At 45.5% G+C, this 25,603-nt stretch overlaps 1 protein-coding gene across 1 annotated transcript in view; it reads right to left on the minus strand.

Annotated features, from left to right (window-relative positions):
• The window catches only part of CHRM2 (cholinergic receptor muscarinic 2), a 150,403-nt gene extending 129,639 nt beyond the window's left edge, over window positions 1-20,764 (minus strand). Inside the window, exons 1-2 of the mRNA XM_035127737.2 lie at window positions 20,589-20,764; window positions 19,549-19,707 (exon numbers count right to left, since the gene is read on the minus strand). The gene's annotated coding sequence lies outside the window, so the exon portion shown is untranslated. The remainder of the gene's footprint in view (window positions 1-19,548; window positions 19,708-20,588) is intronic.
• Between the last annotated feature and the right edge of the window lie 4,839 nt (window positions 20,765-25,603).

The following is a 25,603-nucleotide window of genomic DNA, read 5'->3' on the forward strand; positions in this document are numbered from 1 at the left end:
TCATCCCCCCATGTTGATAGGCTTTCTATGTGGGGCTTATCTGCCCCCCCCAGTATTTTATTAAGGATGGAAGAGGGAGAGAAGGAAGGAATTATTGCAGCTAAGGGTGAATGTAAAACTTGGAGGGTGATTGCGAGCCTATCAAATGATGTAAACTGTTCTACAATTCATTCATTATTATATCACCCACATCTCTCTAAGAGGGTGAAAGAGAAGGTCAGTTCTGGGGGTCAGATAGGCATGGAGGGATCTGTCCATTTCAGGTTTTCATTTTCTCAACCTTAGGTTTGGCACCAGGTGTCTCTGGATCAGTTTATTTCCTTTCTCTTTCGAAAGCCTGTCCCAAAATTCATACAGACTGGGGCCAGCCATACTCTCTCATCAGCCTACCTTACCTCACAGGGTTGTTCTAAGGTTAAACTGCTGGGGGGAGAGGGAGCAGATCATCAGGATCAAAAGTGGATCTGCAATAAATTAAGCTGGTATGATGAGCTTGGCCTTGGGCAATGCCTAAAGCCACTGCCCAGGTTCCTTTGCTGACATCGCCACAACATACTGCATAACATTGGTACTTCCAGGACAATTGAGACCATAAATATGTTGCTGCATTTCTTCATTCAATTTGTTTGTTTGTTTGTTTGTTTGTTTGTTTGTTTGAAGGATATTGACAAGCTGGAACAAATGCAGAGGAAGGCAACCAAGATGATCAAGGGTCTGGAAACTGAGCTTTACGAGAAAGACTTGAAGGAACTGGGTAATAAGTTTAGCTTGGAAAAGAGGAGACTGAGAGGAGATAGGATTGTTGTTTAGTCGTTTAGTCGTGTCCGGCTCTTCGTGACCCCATGGACCATAGCACGCCAGGCACTCCTGTCCTGCACCGCCTCCCGCAGTTTGGTCAAACTCTATGTTCGTAGCTTCGAGAACACTGTCCAACCATCTCGTCCTCTGTCGTCCCCTTCTCCTAGTGCCCTCAATCTTTCCCAACATCAGGGTCTTTTCCAAGGATTCTTCTCTTCTCATGAGGTGGCCAAAGTATTGGAGCCCCAGCTTCACGATCTGTCCTTCCAGTGAGCACTCAGGGCTGATTTCCTTCAGAATGGATAGGTTTGATCTTCTTGCAGTCCATGGGACTCTCGAGAGTCTCCTCCAGCACCATAATTCAAAAGCATCCATTCTTCAGCGATCGGCCTTCTTTATGGTCCAGCTCTCACTTCCATACATAACTACTGGGAAAACCATAGCTTTAACTATATGGACCTTTGTAGGCAAGGTGATGTCTCTGCTTTTTAAGATGCTGTCTAGGTTTGTCATTGCTTTTCTCCCAAGAAGCAGGCGTCTTTTAATTTTGTGACTGCTGTCACCATCTGCAGTGATCAAGGAGCCCAAGAAAGTAAAATCTCTCACTGCCTTCATTTCTTCCCCTTCTATTTGCCAGGAGGTGATGGGACCAGTGCCATGATCTTGGTTTTTTTGATGTTGAGCTTCAGACCATAGGGAGATAGGATAGCCATCTTCAAATATCTTAAGGGCTATCACATGGAAGAGGCAGCATGCTTGATTTCTCCTGCTCTTGAGGGTAGGACTCGAGGCAATGGCTTCACGTTGCAAGAAAGGAGATTCTGACAACATTCAGAAGAAAGAACAACAACTACTTTCTGACAGTAAGAGCTGTTTGGCAGTGGAACAGACTCCCACGAGAGCTGGTGGACTCTCCTTCCTTGGAGGTTGTTGCTATCTGACATGGATGCTTCAGCTGAGATTCTTGCATTGCAGGGGGTTGGACTAGATGGCCCTTGGATCCCTTCCAACTCTAAGATTCTATGATTCTATCATTTATATCCCGCCTTTCCCCCAGACTGGAACTCAAAGCATATTGCACCAATTAAAACAATGCAGATAACATACAAAAAAGCTGATAGCATACAGAAGGTCATCATTAAAAAGCAAATAGAATTAAAACAAAATAACAAACAAATATATCAAAATACAGATAATAAAAGCAGCACAGCACTATACAGTCATACCTCGGTTTAAGTACGCTTCGGTTTGAGTACTTTCAGTTTAAGTACTCCGCGGACCTGTCTGGAACGGATTAATCCACTTTCCATTACTTTCAATTGGAAAGTTCGCTTCAGGTTAAGTACAGACTTCTGGAACCAATTGTGTACTTAAACCAAGATACCACTGTACTTTCCTTTTAAAAAAGGCCTGTCAGAAAAGAACACTCTTCACCCACCAGTGGAAGGACAAGGAAACGGCCCATCAAGCTTCCCTAGGGAGGGAGTACCAAAGTCCACAGGCAGCCACCGAGAAGGCCCTCTCCTGCTTCCCCACCAAACCTGCCTCTAAGGGTGGTCAGAGAGAGAAAAATGCTTCCCCTGAAGATTCCCAGAGGCTGGGCAGGTTTACATGGGATAATATGGTCTTTCAGATAGCCTTGGCCTAAGCTGTATAGGGTTGATAGGTCATAGTAATAATGCATGAAAGGAAGGAAGGAGAAAAACGCAATAAAAAATGGTGGGCATCCTTAAGGATGGTGGAGAAACAGAAAGAAAAGTAAGGATTATTTGCATCTTGGCACAAAGCAGAGGATGTGGAAGGGCTATCTATACCCTTCCGCCTTCTTTTAAAAATACACTCACTGATAGCTATTGAGGTGTCCAAGAGGAGGTGATGGAGAAATCTGGGAAACTAAACAAGCAACCATGTCACAAGTCCTAGATGGGACAGCCAAGAATGCCAAAGGAATTCAGAAATGAAGTAGCCAAGCCTGATAAGAAAGCTGTGCTGTCTAGATCATTTGGAACAGGCTCGGATGGCAGAGACCGGGTAGTTTTCAAAAGAAAAGAAAAGTAAAAGCCACCAGCTATTTAGCACAAGGAATTGCCAGGCAGGACCTGCATCAAAATATAAAGGAAGCTGCCTTAAACAAAGTCTGCTCAATTGGTCCATCTAGTTCAGTATAGCCCCCACTGACTGGCAGCAACTGTCCAGGATTCAGGGCAGGAGACTTTTCCCAGCCCTATCTGGAGATGCTAGGGATTGAACCTGGGACCTTCTGCATGCAAAGCAGCTGTTCTACCACCGACCTATGCTCTGGTTCACAGCTTCAACCAGCCGCACATTCTTTCAGGAGACCAAAGTGGGATTTTTGTTGTTGTTCTGCTATTGTTGAGCAGCCCCAAAGCCAGCATACCTTCTGCTTGTGCATCAATGTAGCGTCATTTCAGCTACATAAAGTTTAGCAAACAGAGAAAGAGCTCATAGCATACAGGATAGCATAGTTGAAGACCTGGCTACCTAAAGTGGCTGATATAGCGAAGAATGTGACAAGAGTCAATTGGACGTGTTTATTCATTGCACTTGGTACGCTGTCATTTCTAAAGGTGCTCATGAAATTCTCACCATCCAAATCTCTCTCTGATTTTGGGGCTTTGATTTACCTGAACTTGGTGTGAAATATGCAGTGCTCAAATCACAGATGAGTCAGAGGGAGATTCCTCCTGCACTTATTGTGACGTTTCTCACACTGGTTGAGAAGGTAACCAGGAAGTCATGATTTGACTAAATTGTGGGGCGGGGCAAGCAGAAGGCGAGGTTATTGAGTTTTATTAAGTGGCCCCTCCCTCTGCCCCAATAACTGGAGACTTTACAGCACAATCTTAACTATGTCTACTTAAATCCTGTTAAATGTAATGGGGCTTATTCTCTCTCTTTTTTTAAAAAAATAATTTTATTCATTTTATAAGAACAATACCAACAAAATACAAACAATGCTGACACAGTCAAACAACACAAAATTCTTATATCTTCTTAACACTATCCTTTAACATCATCGGATGACTTCCCTCAATCTCTTCCTTCTGGAATTCATTTCTCTCTCCTCATTGACAGTTCCTTATGTAGCATTATCTATACCTATATTCTTATCCTCTTCTAATTTTCTTTAAAATAACATTATTTACTTTTAACTTTCTATCTTATATAATATAACTCCTAACACAACCACCTTTCATTAATTCCTTGATAACATTCTCTCTTTTAAAATCATATTCTATTTTATATAATCTAGCTCCTAGCTCAATATCGAAAACTCTAGTAATGCGGCCTACTCTCAAGGTTTAGGATAGCAGCTTTAAACAACTATTTAAGCAGTTGTTGCCCCATAATTAGGTTCTGAAGTAGGAAGGATCTCAACCGGGAACTTAAAAGTGCTGTCTTTTGCTTGCTGATTTTCATTTGAAGGGATTGTCTAATCTTTGGGGGGCATTTACATATTTAGTCTTTGATTGGGGGTGTTTTGCCCATGGGGGGGAGGCATTGCCTAATTTTGTCCACTCTTCACTTATTTTGGGGGGAGGTTGGTGTTTCGTCTATTGTTTTAGGGGGGCACTATTAGCATCACCAGATTTTCTTGTGTGAAATGGGTATTCTGTGGTGCCTACAGGGATTTCTCAAATTCCCAAATGCACCTCTGGGCCAAAAAGGTTGGGGACCACATGGTCACATTATCAGGGGGATAGTTTAAGAATACGCGACAAAAAAAGATGAAAGGCACTGAGGATATGTGGAGGGGAGAGAGAATGCACCCTCATGGAAATAAAATGTTAATCAGTGATCTGTTTAAACCAAGGGTGAGCAGATTTGTGGGTTGCAGAATCTCCAATAAAGCAATACAAGGGATGGCCAAGTCTGTCAATTTTAATTCTCTCAGTTTCTTGTTTTCCCAGCCTTGAGATTCAGCGGGGTTTACTCCTAGGCGAGTGACGTTGGCATTGCGGCCTTATTTATTTATTTCAGTCATGTATCTTCTACCCATCTGCCGAAAGGCACATAGCCCAATATAACCACATAAAATTTTAAACGCACAATAAAAAAGAAGCAATTAAGAACATTAGAGGACGTTACAGCAACACCAACAAAAGGGGGGAGAAGATAATTGTTATCACAATGGGGAACCAATAAAACTTGCAATATGGGAAGGACAAAGATATTAAAGCGGGAGAACTAATTAAAAGTCTGGGTAAATAAAAGTTGTACACATCATTTGGAAAGTCTTCAAGGATGGGCTTAGATTGGCTCTTCAGGGATCGCCTTTCCGATACCAGAAAGGGTGTCATCTCAGTTTTCAGCATGGTGACAAGAATTCTGACAAGACTTAAAGCCACCTTAGAGTGTTTGTGTGGTGCCTTAGTAGGGTTGCCAGACTCAATAGTGGACAGGACTTCTGTGCCTTTAATTGCCCTGCTCTCTTTTGAATCTGGAAACCTTAAAGAGAAACCAGCAGGCCCTTTGCTTGGAAATTAAACAAAGGGTCTGCTGGTTTCTCTTTAACACACATTCTCCCTTCCTGCTGCCGTGCGCTCTCCCTGGGTGGAGTTGAGGGGCGGGCCAGCGAGGTGACGCTTGTGACGCCCCTCGCTGGCCCGCCCCTCTACTCCACCCAGGGAGAGTGCGCACCGCAGCTGGAAGAGAGAGAGCACGTCGGCCAAGGGAGCAAGCCGGTCCCGGCAGCCACCCGGCAAAAACCTCGCTTGGGCTTGCTCAACCAACGCACGTTCTCCCTTCCTGCTGCGGTGCGCGCTCTCCCTGGACGGAGGTGAGGAGCGGGTCAGCGAGGGGTGTCACGCCCGCACGGCGTGACATCACGACGCTGCGGAGCGGCGCCCCGCCCAGGTGTCAAAGCACCCCTGCTTTGAGCAGTTCAACAGTCAAGCCTTCTTCACAGGGGACTCTGAGAATTGTAGCTTAGGGAGAGGGGTAAAATAGGGTCGCCATATTTCTGAAAGTAAAAACCAGGATGCCCCCTAAAGTTGTTGAGCATTTCTGCCTTTGGAATCCCAGTAACGTCTGGGGAAATCCAGACATATGGCAGCCCTAGAACAACTCTCAGCACCCTTAACAAACTACAGCTCCCAGAATTCTTTGAGGAAAGCCATTCATCCCTACTGGAAGCCATTGTCCATTTGGAGTCTACTTTTTTCCTCCATCTCACAATCAAAAGAAAACATTCCTAGCAGGTGTATACATGCAGGGGAAAGTGCGGAGGGGGGGAATCTTAAGACCCAGCTTTCATATCTTTTGTAACTGAGCTCTTTGGTAACAGTGCACGTGTGTGTGTGTGTGTGTGTGTGTGTGTGTGTGTTCTCTCTCACTCACTCACTCACTCACACACACACGAATACTGCATATGTAGGTCATCATATAAAGGAAGATAAAAATGTTTTTGGGGGGGTTGACTTCAGTCAAGCTACCGTGCTTGGGATTAATCAATAGCATTAAGAGGTTCCCGTCAGGCATTTTTAAAGGGGGGAAAAAGCAAAGGAAACACAAAGCTGGAAAAAAAAATGAGTCAGAGGGATAAAAAAAGAACTCAGTGGTCAAGTTCATTGAAAGGGAACGGATGTGCAAGAATGAACAGCAGTTGCCAAAGGAGGTTGATGTTCTTGAAAAGCTCTTCTAGAATATAAGGTAATTTATCCAGGGGTAGTAAATGCATTCCCATAATTACAAATTCTGATGAGCAGTAGTTATGCTTGCAGATTTCTACTTTTTGGGGGGGAGGTTTTTAAACAGAGGTTGGACAGCTATCTTTCATGGATGCTTCAGTTGAGATCCCTGCATTGCAGGGGGTTGGACTAGAATGAACCTTTCCAACTCTGCAATTCTATGATTCTATTACTTGTACCAATCAAAGGGGTTTGAGGTGCATTTATTCTAGGAAACCAATTAGTTGCAGGAGATCTACCAATACAGCAGGCCTGGACAAACTAGGAGTCATCAAGCAAGTCTTCCCCAATCCAGGCCCGGCTCTAGGTGCAGTCCCGGTGGTGCGGGGCTGGCAGGGGGGCCGCTGCGTGCCAAAGCCGCGCGGAAGCCATGCTGCGCATTGCGAGGGCGGGGTCACCAGAGCGATCTCCGCGCCTCAGCGCCAGGGCGCCCGACCTGCCTGAGATGGCCCTGCCCAACCTGATGCCTCCAGATGTTTTGAACTGTCATTTCCATCATTCCTATGCACTATAAAATGAGCTGTTGTGTGCATAGGTGTTAATGGTTGGGGTGGTTACACATTTGTCCATAAAACATCTGGTACTAAAAAAGCACAACACCCGATTGATGCTTACAGTTTCAGAGAAAATTTGGAAAGTCCATCTGGACTTCCCTGTTTTGACAGCGTAACAACCCATGTATGGTATGTGCACAGAATGTGGCTCTGTAGTTATGAAAAAGTGACACTCAAAATGTATGAACTGGCAGAATGGGTAGGTTATCCCTCCTATTGTCTCCAAAAATGACTGACTTCCTTGCAAATCTCTCTCACATACTCTCTCTCTCTCTCTCTCTCTCTCTCTCACACACACACACACAGAGAGAGAGAGAGAGAGAGAGAGAGAGAGAGAGAGAGAGAGAGAGAGAGAGAGAGAGAGAGAGAAATCAGTGGTGTGCTTATGGTAACTTAAGACTCCAGATTTTTAAATGGTCTTGCATTGCCTTATCTTTTTCAGAAGTAGTGTGTCTCACTTCACTTCAAAATGTGATAAAAACAACCCCTCTGCTGAGCTACATCGTGGATGTCTCCCTGCCAAAATCCTACTCTGAGTGCAACATGACAAGCATGATCAACAGAGGCTGTTGAGCCAAAGCTCTAATGCTGGGGAATGAGCGAGGGCCAATACACTGAGTTTTAATCCTGGGAAGATGAATGCTCTCTGGGTAGGTGGTTCTTGTGTCCAGATGATAGGCCAGTTGGCTTTTCTCAGTGGGGTTGCACTCCCTCTAAAGGAGCATGCACATAGCTGCTGTGTACTCCTGGACCCATTTGTCATTAGAGGCCCAAGTGACCTCTGTGGCTAGGAATAGCCTTATAGGGATCATGAGAACCTGGCCTCTGTAGTCCACACAGTGGTAACCTTGTGGCATACCTGCCAAGTCTCCCGCTGAAAAATGCGGGAACAGCAGCGGCGCGGAACCGGAGGTTGCGTAGAAGCAACTTCCGGGGCCGCTCTGCCCATGTGTGGGCACCGGAAATAGAGCAGAGCTACACTGGAAGGTGCTTCTACGCATGCCCGGCAGCCATCTTGGTGGTGGCCACATGGCGGTGGCCAATTTGGTGACGGCCGCCTCCATGCGGCCACCACCAAGATGGCCGCCGGGCATGCGTAGAAGCGACGTCCGGTGCTGCTCTGCCCTATTTCCGGTGCCCACACATGGGCAGAGCAGCACCCAAAATGGAGGCTCCCTGGCAGGTCGGAAATCCGGGGGATTTCCGGGATTTTTCTCCATTCGGGAGAACAGTGGGAAACGGATTAAAATCCGGGGGTTTCCCGCGAAAAATGGGATACTTGGCAGCTAAGCCTTGTGGCTGAATTAATGTTAATGCACTCTATGTGAGGCTGCCCCTGGACCTGGCCTGGAGGCTCCAGCAGAATTCAGCAGCTAGTTGATGTGGGCAGATGTTCAGCAGCATATCACTACCTCTGTTAAAACATCTGCTCTGGCTGCCCATAGACTATGAGGCCACATCTGAAGCCCTTGCATTGATATCCAAAGTCCTGAAAAACTTGTGCTCAGATTACTCGCCTGAACCCTTATATCCCAGCCATGTCACAGATGATGGAGACTCAACTGGCCTGAACCAGAAGTCTGCTATATAGTGTCACAGGTACCATACTGTGGATGACTCTTCCATCAGAGATTCAGCAGGCATCCTTGCTTTAGACTTCCAGGCGTCTCTTGAAGACTTTATGGTGGCAGACTTATGCAGTTGTTTAATTTCTTCTTGAGGAGCCAGTCATTTTAATGATTTTTGGGTACTGTTTTTAATGGGGGTTTTTTTGAAAAAAATGTTTTTGTGTTGCTAGACACTTCCCCGATATTTTATGAGAGGACAGTATATAAAGACTTCTACAGGTCAAAAAAAACACCAAATAAATCCTACACATATCTGCTCAGAAGAAAATTCAACTGAGATTTTACTCGATTTGACTTGAGAGTAAATCCCCTTACTGGGTTTTGTTCTCTAGTCAATGCATATAGGATTGCAGTCTTACAGTCCAACTGTAACCTTATCCACTTGCTAATTGGAGTATAAAATTTTATCTATGTATTTAATGATTACATTAGGGCTGCAATGTTCGATCAACTGATTGATCTCAGGCATCCCCAAACTGTAGCCCTCCAGATGTTTTGGCCTACAACTCCCACGATCCCTAGCTAACAGGACTAGTGGTCAGGGATGATGGGAATTGTAGTCCAAAACATCTGGAGGGCCGCAGTTTGGGGATGCCTGGATCAGATCCATAGCTGCCAAGTTATCCCTTTTTTTTCAGGGATTTTCCATTATGCTGAACAGGCTTCCTCGCGAGAAAAGGGAAAACTTGGCAGCTATGATCAGATCAATCAGTTAAAAAACTTTTAATTGACAGTGATGTCACACACACACACACACACACACACACATTTGGTGAAAGTGCTTTTAAAAACTGAAGATAGCAATCGCCCCCAGCACTTTTTTTGACAAAGAAGGAGGAATGTTTCTTCTTAAGTGATACCTTCCTGACTCATGAATATATCATTTAAAGTCCTATCCTATACATGTATGCTCAGAAATAAGCATCATGGAGTTCAATGGGACTCATTCCTATATAAGTACACTTCTTGTTTCAGAAATATTGCTTTTACTCATATAGTAATATACAGTATGTCAATTGAACTATCTGTTCAAATCCATCAACTAAAAGTCATATAATCAATAGTGTAAAGTGTCATTCAGTGGGCAACAGCCTTAAATTCTATAACAACTATGGCTGTTGCTATATAAAAACATTGGATTGTTTCCAATGCTGGCCTTACTCAGAGTAGACCTTCATTTAAATTAATGAAACTAAGTTACAGCCATATCCAAGAACTTCAATGGGTCTAGAACAGGCTTCCTCAGCCTCGGGCCCTCCAGATGTTTTTGGCCTACAACTCCCATGATCCCTAGCTAGCAGGACCAGTGGTCAGGGAACATCTGGAGGGCCAAGGTTGAGGAAGCCTGTTCTAGAAAAACTGTGGATTCAGTCCATCAGTTCCCTGTTGTTGTTTTTACTTACTGCCATATCAGGGTCTCATTGGTGTGTGTCATTGTTAGCAAAAGGTGATTTATAAATAGATAGCTAGATTCATAGTTAAAATGTTTCACATCTCAGGATTCCTTACAACAACTCTGTGCAGCAGGCCAGAGTTTATGTCCTGAAATTTAGTTTATGAGCAAAGAGTTCTGAGCTGTTGGCTTATCTAAGGCAGACTACTGAGTTCAAGGACTGGGTGAAGTTTGAAATATGGGCTTCCTGGATCACTCGCAACTCAATGCTCTTTGCAATTACACGCCAGCCACTAATTTATTTCACATATTTATAGACCAATCTCTCTGCCAAATGGCACCCGGAGAGGCACGCAACATTAAACAGCATGATTTTATATTTATTTTATTTTATTTTATTTTAAAAAAAAAAACCCACACATAAACAATCCTAGAAGCAGAAAGATCCAGCTGGACTAAAGCTACCATAAATACATCTGTGATGGGCTAAAAAACATGGCCTGGCCCCATGTGACATCCCAAGAGACATTTGTCACCTGTCAAAGAGAGATCAGCAAGGGAAGAAGCCAAGCAGATATGGCCAGGATTCACATTATGTGACGTGGGCACTAGCTCTGAGAAAGCGGCGGTGTGTGTCCTCACCAACCTCACTTGGACAAAGGACCGGGTGCAAAGCAGCACATCTCTAGATTGAAGAATCAGAGCTGGCATCAGAAGTCAGCATTGTTGGGCCCCTGCCAAGAACTGCTACTTGGTAGAGGGTCCAATACTAGCATCCGGAGCCTCCTGCTGCTCCTTCTCCTTAGAATCATAGAGTTGGAAGAGACCACAAGGGCCATCCAGTCCAACCCCCTGCCAAGCAGGAAACACCATCAAAGCATTCCTGACATATGGCTGTCAAGCCTCCGCTTAAAGACCTCCAAAGAAGGAGACTCCACCACACTCCATGGCAGCAAATTCCACTGTCGAACAGCTCTTACTGTCAGGAAGTTCTTCCTAATGTTTAGGTGGAATCTTCTTTCTTGTAGCTTGAATCCATTGCTCCGTGTCCGCTTCTCTGGAGCAGCAGAAAACAACCTTTCACCCTCTTCTATACGACATCCTATTATATATTTGAACATGGCTATCGTATCACCCCTTAACCTTCTTGTTGCTGCCTGTTCACTTGCTCTCTCCAGGTGAGCAACAAGAGGAGCTGTAACCTCCCACAAACTTAGTCCTGTACCCTTGGAGAGGTAGTACGTGTGTGTGTGTGTGTGTGTGTGCATAATGCCCTCCAAAGGACTCACTCAAAGCAGCTGAAAAAATATAGACGAAATTGTGAAAATCACAGCAATTCCAATGTTAAATCGATTCCCAAATCCTAAAAATCAGCGTCAACAGAGGAGCACAGGAAGTAATACCAAGTCAGACCACTGGTCCATTTATTGCCATCATCAACTCCAGGATTTCAGGCAGGGATCAGTCCTAGCTCTACCTTGAGATGCCAGGCGTTGAACCTGGAACGTGTTCCACATGCAAAATAGCTCAGTTGGTTAAAGGGTGATGCTGATAAAGCCAAGGTTGCAGGTTTGATCCCTGTATGGGTCAGCTGCATATTCCTGCATTGCAGGGGGTTGGACTAGATGGTACTCAGGGCCCCTCCAACTCTACAATTATATGGTTCTAAGTGCTCTTCTGCTGAGCTTGGGTCCCTAAGAAAAGAGGGGGCAATGGGAAAAGGTGACCAGCCTGCAAAGGTGAGCAACCCTTGATCTGGGACCCTTGATAGCAATAAACATCCCATTGGGTTGCTCTTGGAATGGGGCCAGAAAGGAAAGTGAAGTGGCAGCGACAAGAGTGGAGAGGAGGAGAATTGGAGCACACCTAGGGAGGGCGGAGATCATCTTGTACAAGAGACCCCCCAGAACCTAGAACTGGCATTTTTAGAGCATCCGCTACCCTTGGGGATTGCAAAGCAGACATTCCCATTAGCCCTGCACACACTGCAGAATTTAAGTCGCTTCCCCGAAATGACACTCGCCGAGTGGCCTAGGTAATCCAATCTCACCGGGCTGCTAAAGCCCATGGGGCATTTAGAGGTTATGTGGAGCAGGAGCACTAAAAGCCAGAATGCAGTCACCCTTACCGAAAGGCTAGTGTAGCTGACGTTCTCGGAACAGCAAGCCCAAAGGTTATAGATGTGTCACTGAAAGGAAGGGGAGTGATGTCTCCATAAACCATGAGATGGAGGCATTCAGGTACTTAAGGAGGAAGAGATTGTGGGATACGTAGCTCCATAAAAGAAGAGCAAGGGACCTTACATCACTATCCCCACTAATAGCAGACTCAGTGCCGACAGGACTGGAGATAAAACAGGGCCACTGAGAACTAATAAGGAGAAATCAGCATGTTCTGGGAATGCTGGCTTTTTTGAAGCAGTACGGGGGGGGGGGGGAACCCAAGGAGGAATCACCCACCGCAGAGCAGCCTGGTGAAGATTAAGCATATTTGGTCCAGAATCAAAGGAATGTTATGTCCATTGCAAATGAATGATGTAAAACTGAAGGAGGGAGAAAGGGATTTGGCCTGTCTGAACCCTTAATCAGTGCTGGCTGGCACCTTTTGGGACTGGTAGGGTGGGAGTGCTAAAGATATTAGTTTAATATGCATAAAATGTAATTGTTTCAATGTTTGAATTTAAAACACTATGCAGAGAGGTTTCCATCAGGCAAGAGGTTTGCCTCTGGCAAATGCGGCTGGATATTTCCATTTTAGTGTTTAGACTAATTGATGGCTCATCACCGGAAACCAGAGCTGGCAATATCTCTTCAGGAAAGTGAAACCGGAGTGATGAACAAGCATAGCATCTCCCTCTGGGACCAGAGAGAGGAAAGTTTATTGAACTGCACCAAGGACTATAAAGAAGATGGGACCACATTGCTTGTTTAAGAGCAATGAGCTATTTTGTATTTTGCAAAGTTTATTTGTAACTATCTTTAGGCTGTTCCCAGTAAAGCTTTGGAAATCTTTATTGTGGTGGAAAGCAAATTCATTGTGTACTCGACACAAGGTCCAAATCAAGGAACCCACTTGCAGCAACTTTAACCGACAGGCCTGCAGTAGCTGGAACCATGGCCAACGGCAGACAGATCCCCCACCCCAACTGGCAGTAAGCAAGAAGACAAACAGGTGGGTGCAAACTGAGGTTGGTGGGGCAGCCTCAGCTGCATATAATATTGCTCCTCCCCCCCCATTTATATCCCACCTTTTCTCCAAAGAGCTCAAGACTGTGTACATGGTTCTGCCCCTCCTCATTTAATACCTGCATCAACCCTACGAGGCTGCTTAGACTGAGAGGCAGTGATTTGCCCAGTGAGCTTCACCATGGCCAAGGTGGTATTTGAACCCTGGTCTCCCAGGCCCTAGTCCTTCCCTCTAACCACCACACCACACTGGAGGCATTGGTGGCTAGTTGCAACCCTGAATCCCATGAGTGAGCAAAGATTTTCTGCCACATTTTGTTGCGGCTCCCGCTTTGTTATATTCCTCTCGCAGGAGGCTTTGGCTGTCCGTTGCAGCAATGCTATGTTTCACTTGCAGTTTTGAGTGTTCTCCCATGGGTAAGCTGGAGAAACAGAAAGGCTGCCCATTTCTCCCTATGCAACCACCCAGGTGTGTTTCGTTAACAGCAGAAATGATGCCCTTCATATCTGCTATCTGGATTTCTGTCTTATCCTGTGTCTTCGAGCTGTCTCGGTACATTGAGCATTGCACAACAGCAGCAAGTTTTATTTGGAAAACCTCATTTACCTAGATGAGGGTGAGTGTCTCTGAAAGTCTCAGATGCTTCTGCTGTGTCTCCTCAAAAAGTGAAATTAAAAAGGAAACCAAATATATATATGTTTTCCTAAAAGACCTCTTATTATTTGAGAGAGCGGTTGGATGCAGTTTTACTATGTACGGAGAGAGAGATTTTAAGCTGCCTGCAGTTTTTGCATGCCAAGCTGTAAACAACAAAGAAACAATTTCTGATGCAAATCTGCAGTCACATTGGCCAATACTCACTCACATACCAAAGTGTTTTTTTTTCTCTCTCCCCCTCCCCCCCTCTCTCCCCCCTTTCCACCTGCTTATTATTGAGGGACTCAGGAAGCGATTGAAGTCTGCCCCAAAATACATGGGCATCCCAATGTCCTAGGGTGTGTTCACATTACTGCTCTTGAGCACATCAAAGTTTTTGTTTTTGGTGCATTTCACAGCCCTTTCTCCCCTAGCAGTTCACATCAGCATAGCTTCATTAGTGTCAGATTCATTTCTGTTGGTGTGCAGACCAGGGGGGCATTGACAGGGTGGCATGTCTTGACCCTATACCAGTGATGGTGAACCTATGACACACGTGTCAGACGTGACACGCAGAGCCCTCGCTGCTGGCACACGCCCCATTGGACCATTTGTTGTTGTTGTTGCTGCTGGTAGCCAGAGATTGGTTTTTTCTGTGCTGTTTTTTCTGGTGCTTTGGCAGACGATGATTGGGTGTAACAGCATTCATTTTTTAACCCGTTCTGTGCTGTTTTTTTGTTTTTTGGTGCTTTGGTGCTTTGGCAGACTATGTCAGTGCTGTGTGTTAGTTTTAGCGAAGGTATTATTCTTCATTTATTTCTGTTCTCTTTTCCCCAAAACAATGCACAGCAGCTTTGGGGCATCCCCCCCAAAAAAGCAAAGCAACTTTTGCACTTCCCCCAAAAAACCTCCAAAACTTTGGTCAGCAGCTCCCCCCAAAAAGCTCAACAACTCTGGGCACTTTGTGATAAATAAGAGGTTTTTTGGTTTGGTTTGGTTAAATAATTAGTTTTTGGTTTATTAAATACAGTTATATATTACAATTATACATTTTGTTATTTAAACTATGAATATCACGAAATTATGGGTTTTTTCTCGAAGTGACACACCACCTGAGTTATGCTCGGTTTTTTGGTGAATTTTGACACACCAAGCTTAAAAGGTTGCCCATCACTGCCCTATACTAAGGTGTCCACACCTTGGCTAGAGAGGAACTAGGAACGGCTCAAGGACTCCAGCTGGTGTGAAACTGGTTTGAGAAACAATGCCTCAAACGGTGGTATTTTATAATGAAACGCAGGATCCATATGCATTTTGGATAACTGCCACATGAATGCAGATTTTAAAAAACCAGCATTGTGAGTGCACATTAATGGAACTGTGACTACGGGCTTAGACTTTTGTGTGTTTCAGCAGCAAAAAGGAGGAAGAAGACCAAGGGAGACAGAAACAGAAACATTTCAGAATAAAGCTGAAAGCCACAGTAGGCAAACATAAATAAAAAGTGTTTCACACTGAAGAGCTTCCCCCTCCTGATGTCTCTTGGAGACCTCGCTGTGATCCACATGCTAGTTTCAAAGGTTCCATTAGGAAGAAAGTGTTGTTTCGCTACAGTGGGATGCTGATTAATTAGGCTCCAAATGAGTGATTCTTTGATTTACTGCAACCAGGTTCCCCATTAAGCAGGGAGAGGGGGTGGAAGCTCCACAGCAGCATTTAATTTGAGGGCTACCCCCACCCCCAGAACCTCAAGACATCTTCAGAGGGAAACAGCTTTCTGATGACGAACAGAGGATAAATAAAACTTCTTTGCAGCGACGAGGAGCATTTCCCCCCCCCATTATTATTTTAGGAACCAGCCACTCCTTCTTCCAACACATACAACAGCTTCCTGGGCTGAGGGCTGCTTTGGCATTTGGAACAAATGGACTATTTTTTTCTCTCCCCCATCTTGCAAATGTGCTGAAGGTTTTCAGTTTGTGCAACAGCAGCTGCAGCGTGGAAAAAGTGGGAGGATTTCTCTAACATGAAAGGGACAGGGGATGAAATATTAACCACACTGCCCCATAGCAGAATCCCCTAAGTGTGGGAGTGCCCAAATGGTAGAAACTGGGACCTATTAGTAGATCTTCAAATGGTCAGCAGTAGATCTGCAAGGGGGGGTAGTAGGAGATCTACTGGGAGATCTCTGAGTGGTTTGCAGTGAAAGCTTCAAGGATTATAGGTTGGGATCTATTGGTAGACCTAAGGTTAGTTTGCAGTAGATATACAACAACAACAACAACACACACAGAGAGAGACACACACACACAGACACACACACACACCTCCCTATACTACGCTGATTAGATTAAGGAATCTTGTGATGCGGAAAACCAGGAGTGAGTTTTCTGTGACAAGATTGTGAGCTCTGTACTGCTACTGATGAGTGGACAAGCAGAATACAGTAGTACATTCCTGGTTGGAACATTTTCCATTTTCCATCAGTACCCCAAAATTTCACCAAAGATATTTTTAAAAAAAACCGAAACTCTTTGCATCAGGAGAAATGGACTGGCTCGCCCATGGCCTCGGAATGGGCATGGATTAAAGGATTAAAGGATTTTCATCTACCACATTTAAACGGTACATGCCTTCAAAACTGCATGCACACTAGGGCAGAGGGAATGTACTCTAGGCAAGAAGACTCTCTCTAAGAAATATGGGAGAAACCCGCAAATGGCATAGCTGCTCAACATTAATCAATGTTTCACTGACAAGGAGCCTCAAAGAAATAGAAATAATTTCCTTAGCTGAATTAAATCTGAAATCAGACACAAGGGGGGAGACCTGGTCTATGCCTTCTTGCTCTGGAAGGCACTCTGGTTCCTTTGCCCCCTCTCCTCAGCTCTGTGTGATGGTGCATCATAAGAGGAAGCACATGATTACAGTCCTCGAGCCTATTATCCCAGAGCAAGTGCCTTTTAAATTTGTATGCAAGTGGTGGGTGATCTGTATTGGGGTGGGTAAGGGCCATAGCTGAGTATCAGAGCATCTGCTTTGCATGCAGAAGGTCCCTGGTCCAAACCCTGGCACGTCCAGAAAGGTCTGGGGAAAGACCCCTGCCTGAAATCCTGTAAAACCACTGCCAGCCAGCGTAGATTATATTGTGCTAGGTGGACCAGCAGTCTTATTGGATACTGGGCAGTATCCTACGGAATGACCTTACAAAGGCAGATGGGAGAAAGGAGTCAAGTTTCCTCTAGACACAGAATTCCATCTCTTTCCATTCTCCCACCTGCAATTCCCCCAGATACCCCATGGAACCTGAGAAGCTTCCCCTGCCCCCCCCCCCCTCAGTAAACCACGCAGTGGTGCAGTAGATTACGGACAAGCAGGGACAAAGTGCCACCACTTATTTAAGAGCAGAGACAACGACGAAGTCTCTTGGGGTGCTAATTTCCAACCCCCTGCATGCCAAATAAAGTCTCCCCCCCCCAAAAAAAAGTGAAATGTACCAAACAGAGGGAAATGTAGATTATTAGCATGCATAGCTACATGTTTAAACCGCCACTATTGCTTTGAAAGATCCCAAGATCTCTTTATGAGGACCAACTAAAAGTGTTACAAAGTAGTAAGCAACCTTTTGAGCTTATCACAACTCTTCATCAGGCTGAATGTTAGGCAAAGTGGGAGCAGGGGAAGAATAAATAAAACTGCCTCAGCATTGAAACCATCATGTCAGCATTTAGGCAAAAGTTTGTTTTTGTCCTAATATCTTAGAAGAGACATGGGTGCAGGAGCTCGGTCCTGGGGATCTACACTTCAGAATTTACCACTATGCCGCTGTCCTTATGCTTTTCTAAGCCTTTGCCAATCCACCCTTTAGAAGTATACTTGGCATACGTAAATGTCATCCATAAAAGAGGAGCTTTTGGTTGTAGCCTGTAGAGTGGTCCAGAGACTTTGTCCCTTCCTTCTTTCCAAAGATACATCTCTGGTCCTACTGACTGTCACCCACTGTCTCTCCCCCCCCCCCCCCTGCAGAGAGGTTTCTCCTCTTAAACTCCATTAGTGTCGTATGAATCTCATCCCGTACAGTCTTTCTGCTAAAGGTTAGGAAGCGCTAAAGCTGCCTTAGCAGGTGGTGGGTCTCTCCTTTGCTTATCTAAGCAAAGGCTGGATGGTCATCTGTCAGGGATGCTGTAGTAACACCCTGCATTGCAGATCCTGCATTGAGCAGGGGTTGGGATAGATGACCTCTGAGGTCCCTTCAACCTAGGCTTCTACCTATTTGTTTCGCAAGCAAAACTACTTGCATGGGCAAATTCAACCCAGACGGAAAATAGGCTTGCTTAAAAAGTGATCCCAGGTGAAAAAGGGGGAAACCCACTACCACAAAAATTATATTTTTCTGACAATGCAGTGATAGCACAGTCTCCTGTGGTTGGCTACTCTTCCTCCACTCCACTGAGTTCTGCACCTGATTTTCCTACTGGGAACATATGAAGCTGCCTTAGAGTGACTCTAACCATTGGTTCTCCTACCCTTTTTGCTGTCTACTTGAACTGGAAGTGGCTGTTCGGGAACTGGGACTGAGGCTCTTTCCCAGCCATTCCCAGCCAGTAACTGATGGTACTAAGAACTGGACCCGGGATCTTCTGCATGCAAAATATGTACTCTACCATGGACCTTTCCTACAAATACTACAATCCTAAATAGGTCTACTCAGAAGCAAGTCCAACTGACTTTGTTGAGGCTTAGTCTCATATAAGGAGGTATAGGGCCACATCCTCAATTGTGCTCATCTAGAACTCAAGAACCCTTGCTTAGAATGCCAGGCAAACTATGAGTACAATTTGTCTGACATGAAGTGCTTTTAATGCAGTGGTCCTAAAATGTACAAACTAAACTTACTAGTAGGAAGAAAATTCCAGCACTTACTTCCAAATATTCGCAAATTGGATCTGGCTGAACAGTCTTACCAATGGGATCAAGGAGGTTGGGAAGTGTTTAATACCCGCCAAGCTGCATTGTTCCCATTCCATCATCCTGTTCTTCTCCTTCTCCAGTCTTGTAATCTTCCCCTGATAAGGGACCACCCCTCCTTTTTTCAGACCACCATGATCCCAAACTTTGCCCTTTCAGCAATCCATTTTTTGAAATAAAATACACAAAGCATATTCCTCAGCCTTCCTGCCTGCGTCTGTGAGACAGGACTCAACGGAGCAAGCCCCTTGAGTTAATTGACACCGACTCCCGAGTAAGTAGATACAGGATTGCAACGTAAGTCCCACAAGGCAAAAGAACTTGGCAGAGATGGCGCAAACTCTAGTCCGCAAAGCTTATGCCATAATAAATCTGCTGGGCTTTAAAATGCTACAACTATTTACCGCCACCCTTCCTATTTTGGAGCTGCTCCAGCCTACCGTTCATAAGGAATGCATTATTTTGAGGAGATTCAAACTGCTCTTGTTTCATGTAGAAATAGCCCTGTTTCACCAGACGATTGAACCTGGAAAGATTTCTAAAGTCAAGCCTCCAGTCCTCATGAATTCGGAAACAGGAAGAGGGTGGGGAGCATAAGGGCTTAGGAGATAAATGCAAGATAAACAGTAGATAAATCGCAAGAACTTTTTTTCAGGGGGGAAATCTCCTCCTACCTGTAATCCAGTTTCAAGAAGTTTCATTCCTTTTCCACACTGTTGCAGATTTTCAGCAAATCGGGAAGTCCACAGAAAGCTGGGAGCGAGACGGTGAAGGAAGGCGACGGCGGCAGAGTCAGAATCCAGCGGTAGCCTCAGTATCTTGTTCTTCCATATCTTTCCAAGGGGGGGGGGGAGGATGAAAAACACATTAGTTGGGGCTGTAGAGGAGGTGGGGAGAGACGAGCGCTGGCTGCAGTCCTAGGCATGCCGGCTTGCGTGAGCAAACCTAAATGAACTCAGTGGCTCTTTCCCTCAGAGTAAGCCGTATGTGCACAGGATCTTGCTGCATAGCTAGAAAGCGAGGAAAGCCGCTAGCTCATCATGCCACAGACAACAACCACCACTCGATCCTCAGCTTACCTGAGCCAGTATTTAAACCCCACAAACGCTGGAAGCCTGTCTCCAATAAGCATCTATATAGGACTCGCCCTCGGATCCCCCGTCTTAGTTTAAGCGACGGGCTCGGATTCCCACCCCGCTTTACGAACTCGAACTCACAGCTCGATGCACACGACAGCTTCGCCCGAAGACTTTGCTCCCAGTTCCAAGCGAAGCCCTCGCCTTTACACCAGCCTTGTGGGTAGCGCTGTGTGTGCGCGCGCCAAGCTAAGCCACCCGAGGACCTGTCTTCCTCAAACCCGAGGCATCTCGCCTTGCCATCAGCCAAAAAAAAAAAAAAAAAAAAAACCCGCCGGCCGCGGGGCAGCAGCTACCCACGCACCCAGCTCTCGAATTGGCGTCGCTCGTTGCAGCCCCACTCCGAATTGAAAACGCTTTCCAAAGGCACACAACACCACCACCACCCCTAGCTATGAGAGACTTGGAAAATTCAGACATGATCAACCCAAATAGCAGGAGTCCCTTATGCAGAAATAATAAGGACGATAATGACAAATGATAAATAAATAATAAATGACTATTATGATGCTTGTCTCCCGGATTCCTCCCCCTTCCCTTCCCCCAAAGTTCCCCACGAACAGGAGACGCGCTTCCACCTTGGCAGGAGAGCGAGAGCCCAGGCGGTGACCCCGTCGAGGATCTCGCCTCCTCGGCATGGGAGTTGCGGGCGGAGCTCCGGAGCGGCGGCTGCCGGCTGGCCAGCTTCGCCCGGGCTTGGCTGTTTTCGACTGCGCGCCAGTCGCGGCGCTCGGAGGCGGAGTGCGAAGGGGAAGGGGACGGAGACGCGGAGCGAGCAAGCAGACGGCAGGCGCTGGCGTGCGGGGCGCTTTTCTCTCCCGCGGACGGGATTAGACGCGGCTCCTCCAATGGCCGTGGCGCAGCTCGCTGATTCGGCGCCACTTCCGAAGGGAAGCGCGGGGGGGGGGGGGGGTTGGCTTTTCAGCTGCAGCAGCACCGTCCGCCACCCCCATTTAAACACCCAAACAAAAACAGGGGAAGCGCGCGCGGGGGGGGGGGAATCTCAGATTTTCACACCGAAGATCCATTTTGTTTCTCTTTGCTTCTTTGGACCTGTTCACCGCCTCCCCAAGAAAGTGCTGCTCCTCCAGATTTCCTGACACCTTGACCCGTTTTCAAGGGGCGCATGATAGAGGTGTATGAAATTTTGTACAGTCTGCGGAGAAAGCGGATAGAGGCAAGTTTACCTCCCTCTCTCAGAACGCCAGAACTCCTGGACATCCTATGTAGCTGAATGTGGGAAGATTCAGAGCAGGGAAAATGAACTCTTCACCCCAAGGTAGTTAAACTATGGACATCACTCCCGCAGGAGCAGTGATGAATAGGATGCTGGACCAGATGGACCTTGGGCCTGATCCAGCAGGGCTCTTCTTATGTTCTTACATCCTGAGCATGTGCAGAGTTCTTATTCATTTCTTTAAAAATATTTATAAACTGGCCCTTCATGCATGCAGATACAAGGACGGGGTGATAGAAATAAAACACTCATGCAGCAGCAACAGAAACAGAGGCAGAGGAAAACATTAAGCAGATGAGGTTCAGAATTACCACCAAAACTCTAAAAAAAAAAGTATTCTGGCAAACAAACCTGGTGCCAAAATGACAGCCGTGCCATTTGGGGTGGTGAGGCGGGTATAGAGCATTCCACAACCCAGATAGCACTACAGAGAAGGCTCGCTCCAGTAGATCAAACCTTCCGCAGCCTGGTGTTCTTCTGGCTTGCGGGGGCTTCAACTTGCATCAGCCTCTGCCAGTGTGGTTGGGGAAGTCTGCCTTAAATGATGGAAACTTGGAAAAGGCCCCCTCTGGTGACCTTAAGGCATGGGCAGGCTGCTTTGCCAATCAGGTATTTGGGTTCCAAGCCATTTGAGGTTTAAAACAGAGCTTGAATTGTGGCCCAAAAGTCCTAGCTCCCTATGCTGTTCAGAGTTCTTGTCTGCAACCCTATGCACAACAAACATTCTTACTGTACCTTTCACACAAATGCTCTGGTTGGTACCTTCCTCAACTCCAGTGCCTTCAGCTGCAGGGAGACCTAGCTCACAAAGTGTCTCTGTCCTACCGACAAAGTATCTGGGTGAGTTAAATACCAAGCTAGTTTAGCAGCAGCAGCTTGAAGAGGCCAAGGCACACTATTGCAATGCTCAGTTCCTTGACCTTAACCCAACCTAAGTTATTCCACACAACTTTATAGAGTTGGAAGGGACCTCAAGGATCATCTAGTCCAACCCATTGCAATGCAGAAATGTTTTGCAAAACATGGAGCTCAAACCCACAACCCGGAGATTAAGAGTCCCACACTCTTTGCATTACTTTGCAATTTCATGATGACGCTTTAAAAACGTTGCGAGCCACCTTGATTCCCAAACTTGGGAGAAAAAGGATATAAATATATTAAATAAATATAAATAAAACTGAGCTGAGCTGTGCAACTCTTGAGCATGCATAGCCTTGTGTCCTGCTGCAATTTTGAGTTGGGTTACACCCAAAAGTTTTCCTGCATACCCTGAGGGCCTTTATCACGGGAACACACTTACTTTTGCATCACCATTTCCTTATTTTGCAAGCCAGTGTGCCCACAAACAAACAAACACACACACACACACGCCTGGTTTGCTAACAGTAAGCTATTACCCAACCAAGAGGCTTCCATTTAAGCAGCCCAAACTCTATAGGAGGAACAGAGCAGGGTGTACTGGAGGTGGTGTCACTCTGCATGTCACAGAGGACACTGAGTCCAGCAAGCTAGAAATCCCCAAAGGGGTAGACTTCTCCATAGAATATGGTTACCAGATTTTTTTTCAATGAATCTGGGGACACTTGATGATGATGATGATGATGATGAGTAGCAACAGGGAGTCAGTAGGGGGGATGGTGAGGCAAAAGACCCTGGGCCCAAGCACACATGCATATTGTATAAAGGTGCAAAGCCCTTCTTTCACATCCTGTGAAACACAAATGCGCAGATTTTTTTAAAAAACAAACAAACTGGGCAACGCCCGCGACTCCTGAGCCTCCCCTGATCAGTCAAAACAAAGGGGGAAGAGGGCAGGAGATCTGTACCGCCGGACGTCCCCGTTCCCCTTTGGCAGTGGCGGTGGCAGTGGCAGGCAGCAGCCCAGAGCCAACGTGGCCCTGGCTAGCTTCAGGAGCTGCTCGCTGCCATGGCGCCCGTTGCGCACAAGACACACCATATGGGGACTTCTGGTGAGGAAAAATGGTGGGCGCCATGGCAGCAAGCAGGGCCAACTGAGCTACCAGGTAGGCTCCGGGCTGCTGAGGCTGCCACTGCCATGTTTCCCGGGGGCGAATTTGCAAATCTGGGAACGTTCTGAGGATGGAATTTGTCCAGGGACAGATTTGCAAATCTGGGGACTGCCCCCGGGAACTGGGGACGTCTGGTAACCCTACCATAGAATTGTTGTGGGTGGTGATACCAGGACCCAAGACAAATGTGCTATCCTTCCCCTAATCTTAGAATCATAGAATCATAGAGTTGGAAGAGACCACAAGGGCCATCCAGTCCAACCCCCTGCCAAGCAGGAAAATCTTAAATGCTTGGAGATCTTGAGATTAAGAATGAAATCAATGACGCATCCAAAATAGGAAAGTTTGTAGTAATGGGTGAACTACCCTTGTGTAACCTATGATGGTTCTGATAATGAGTTTTTAACCTTGAATACTGAACTTGGAATATTTACATAGTGGGCAAATGCAATGTCTTTATTTCATTGATCAAGTTGGCAAAGTCTGCCAGAAAATCATGGTAGACTGTAGGAGTAAATCTGCTTTGGTAAAATGAAAGTGTTGGACTTTCCAGACCAGTTCCAAGCAATTTAACACCTCTTTAGACATGATATATAACAATCATATTTCAACACACAAATGAATCTGATGGTCTGCCCCTTTGCGATTCTCTTTTGTTCCTTTTAATCAGGAAATCTATTCACATACGGAATCCTTTGGATTTTGTTGCTGCAGGATGGCACAATGTGGAGATTCTGAACAATGATTAATTAAATTCAAAGGAATATGTACAGAGCCAATATTTCTTTGAATCGTAGCTGGTGATGTCCAACAATTGAAGATCACACATTGCTTGTGGGTACCCAGAGCCACAGGTCATCATCAACCAAATAATTTTTGCTGGTTCCTCTGCCCTGAACATGCACAGAATTAGTTTTGAAGCAGCATTTTAAGTAAGATCATTAAGTAGAACAAACACAATCCACATTACACACCTGTCCTCTAAGTCTTTGTCTAGTCCCCTTTCAAAGCAATCTAAACTGGTGGCTTAAATAAATAAATAAATAAATAAATAAATAAATAAATATTTATACCCCACACATCTGGCTGTGTTTCTCAAGCCACTCTGGGCAGCTCCCAACAGAATATTAAAAACACAATAAAACATCAAACATTAAAAACTTCCCTAAACAGGGCTGCCTTCAGATGACTTCTAAAAGTGAGATAGTTGTTTATTTCTTTGACATCTGATGGGAGGGCGTTCCACAGGGTGGGTGCCACTACCGAGAAGGCCCTCTGCCTGGTTCCCTGTAACCTCACTTCTCACAGGGAGGGAACCAGCAGAAGACCCTTGGAGCTGGAACTCGGTGTCCGGGCTAAATGATGGGGGTGGAGACACTCCTTCAGGTATACTGGGCTGAGGCAGTTTTTTCTTGTGCCTGTGGTTTCCATTAAATATATTACTGTATGTGGAAAATCATACTCTGTTCAGTCTATCCTGAATCATCTCCCAATCAATTTTATTCATTTACTTAAGACGTTTCTATTAAACAATGCTTTTTCATAGCAGCTTGCAAGCATAATTAAAGCAATATAACACTTAAAAAACCCAATTACAAAACCAAAAGCAGCTACAGTTTAAAAGCCCAGCACACACTTCTTACGCGGAAAACAACAGATTGAAACACACACACAAACACATTTTTAAAATATTATTTTAAAAGCTAAAAGAGGGGTTGTACATATTTCAGTTTGAAAAGAGTGCCAGAGATATGGGGCCACCACTGAAAAGAGCCCGTGTCTCTAGTGCCCACAAGTCTGATGAACCTTTGCCCTTGTCAGTCATTTGGCCTTGGAGAGTGCGAGATATAAGGGTGAATGTAAAGCAGAATAATGAATCTAAAAACAAGAACATCTTCCTAATTTGGTGGGAAATACCTGTTTTGATGAAGAAATGCAAACTTCAAAGAGCCAGATGCCAAGTGACATTTTAAGACATGATAGGTCATGTCCAATCCTAAAAAATGCTTACTCAAAAGTAACTCTGAGTTCACTAGTATCTAGTGTGGTGGTGGTGATGATGGAAGAGGGAAGCGTGACATTGAAGGTGCTCACATGTTACCTTCAATGCATATTTAATCTGTGAACCTGTATGCACAAATAGCATACAGGTGTCTAAATCAATAAGTGTCCACTTTTCCACACAAGCCCTTGTACGTGTGTTCATTGCAATGTGTGAATAAGTCAAGAACTAGACCAGGACTGAGGAAGCTGTGGCCCTCTAGCTGCTATCGAACTCCATGTCCCATCAGCCAGCATGACCAATGGTCAATGGTGATGGGGTCCA

The sequence above is a fragment of the Zootoca vivipara genome, chromosome 10 (assembly GCF_963506605.1).
Source record: "Zootoca vivipara chromosome 10, rZooViv1.1, whole genome shotgun sequence".
NCBI classification, from domain to species: domain Eukaryota; kingdom Metazoa; phylum Chordata; class Lepidosauria; order Squamata; family Lacertidae; genus Zootoca; species Zootoca vivipara.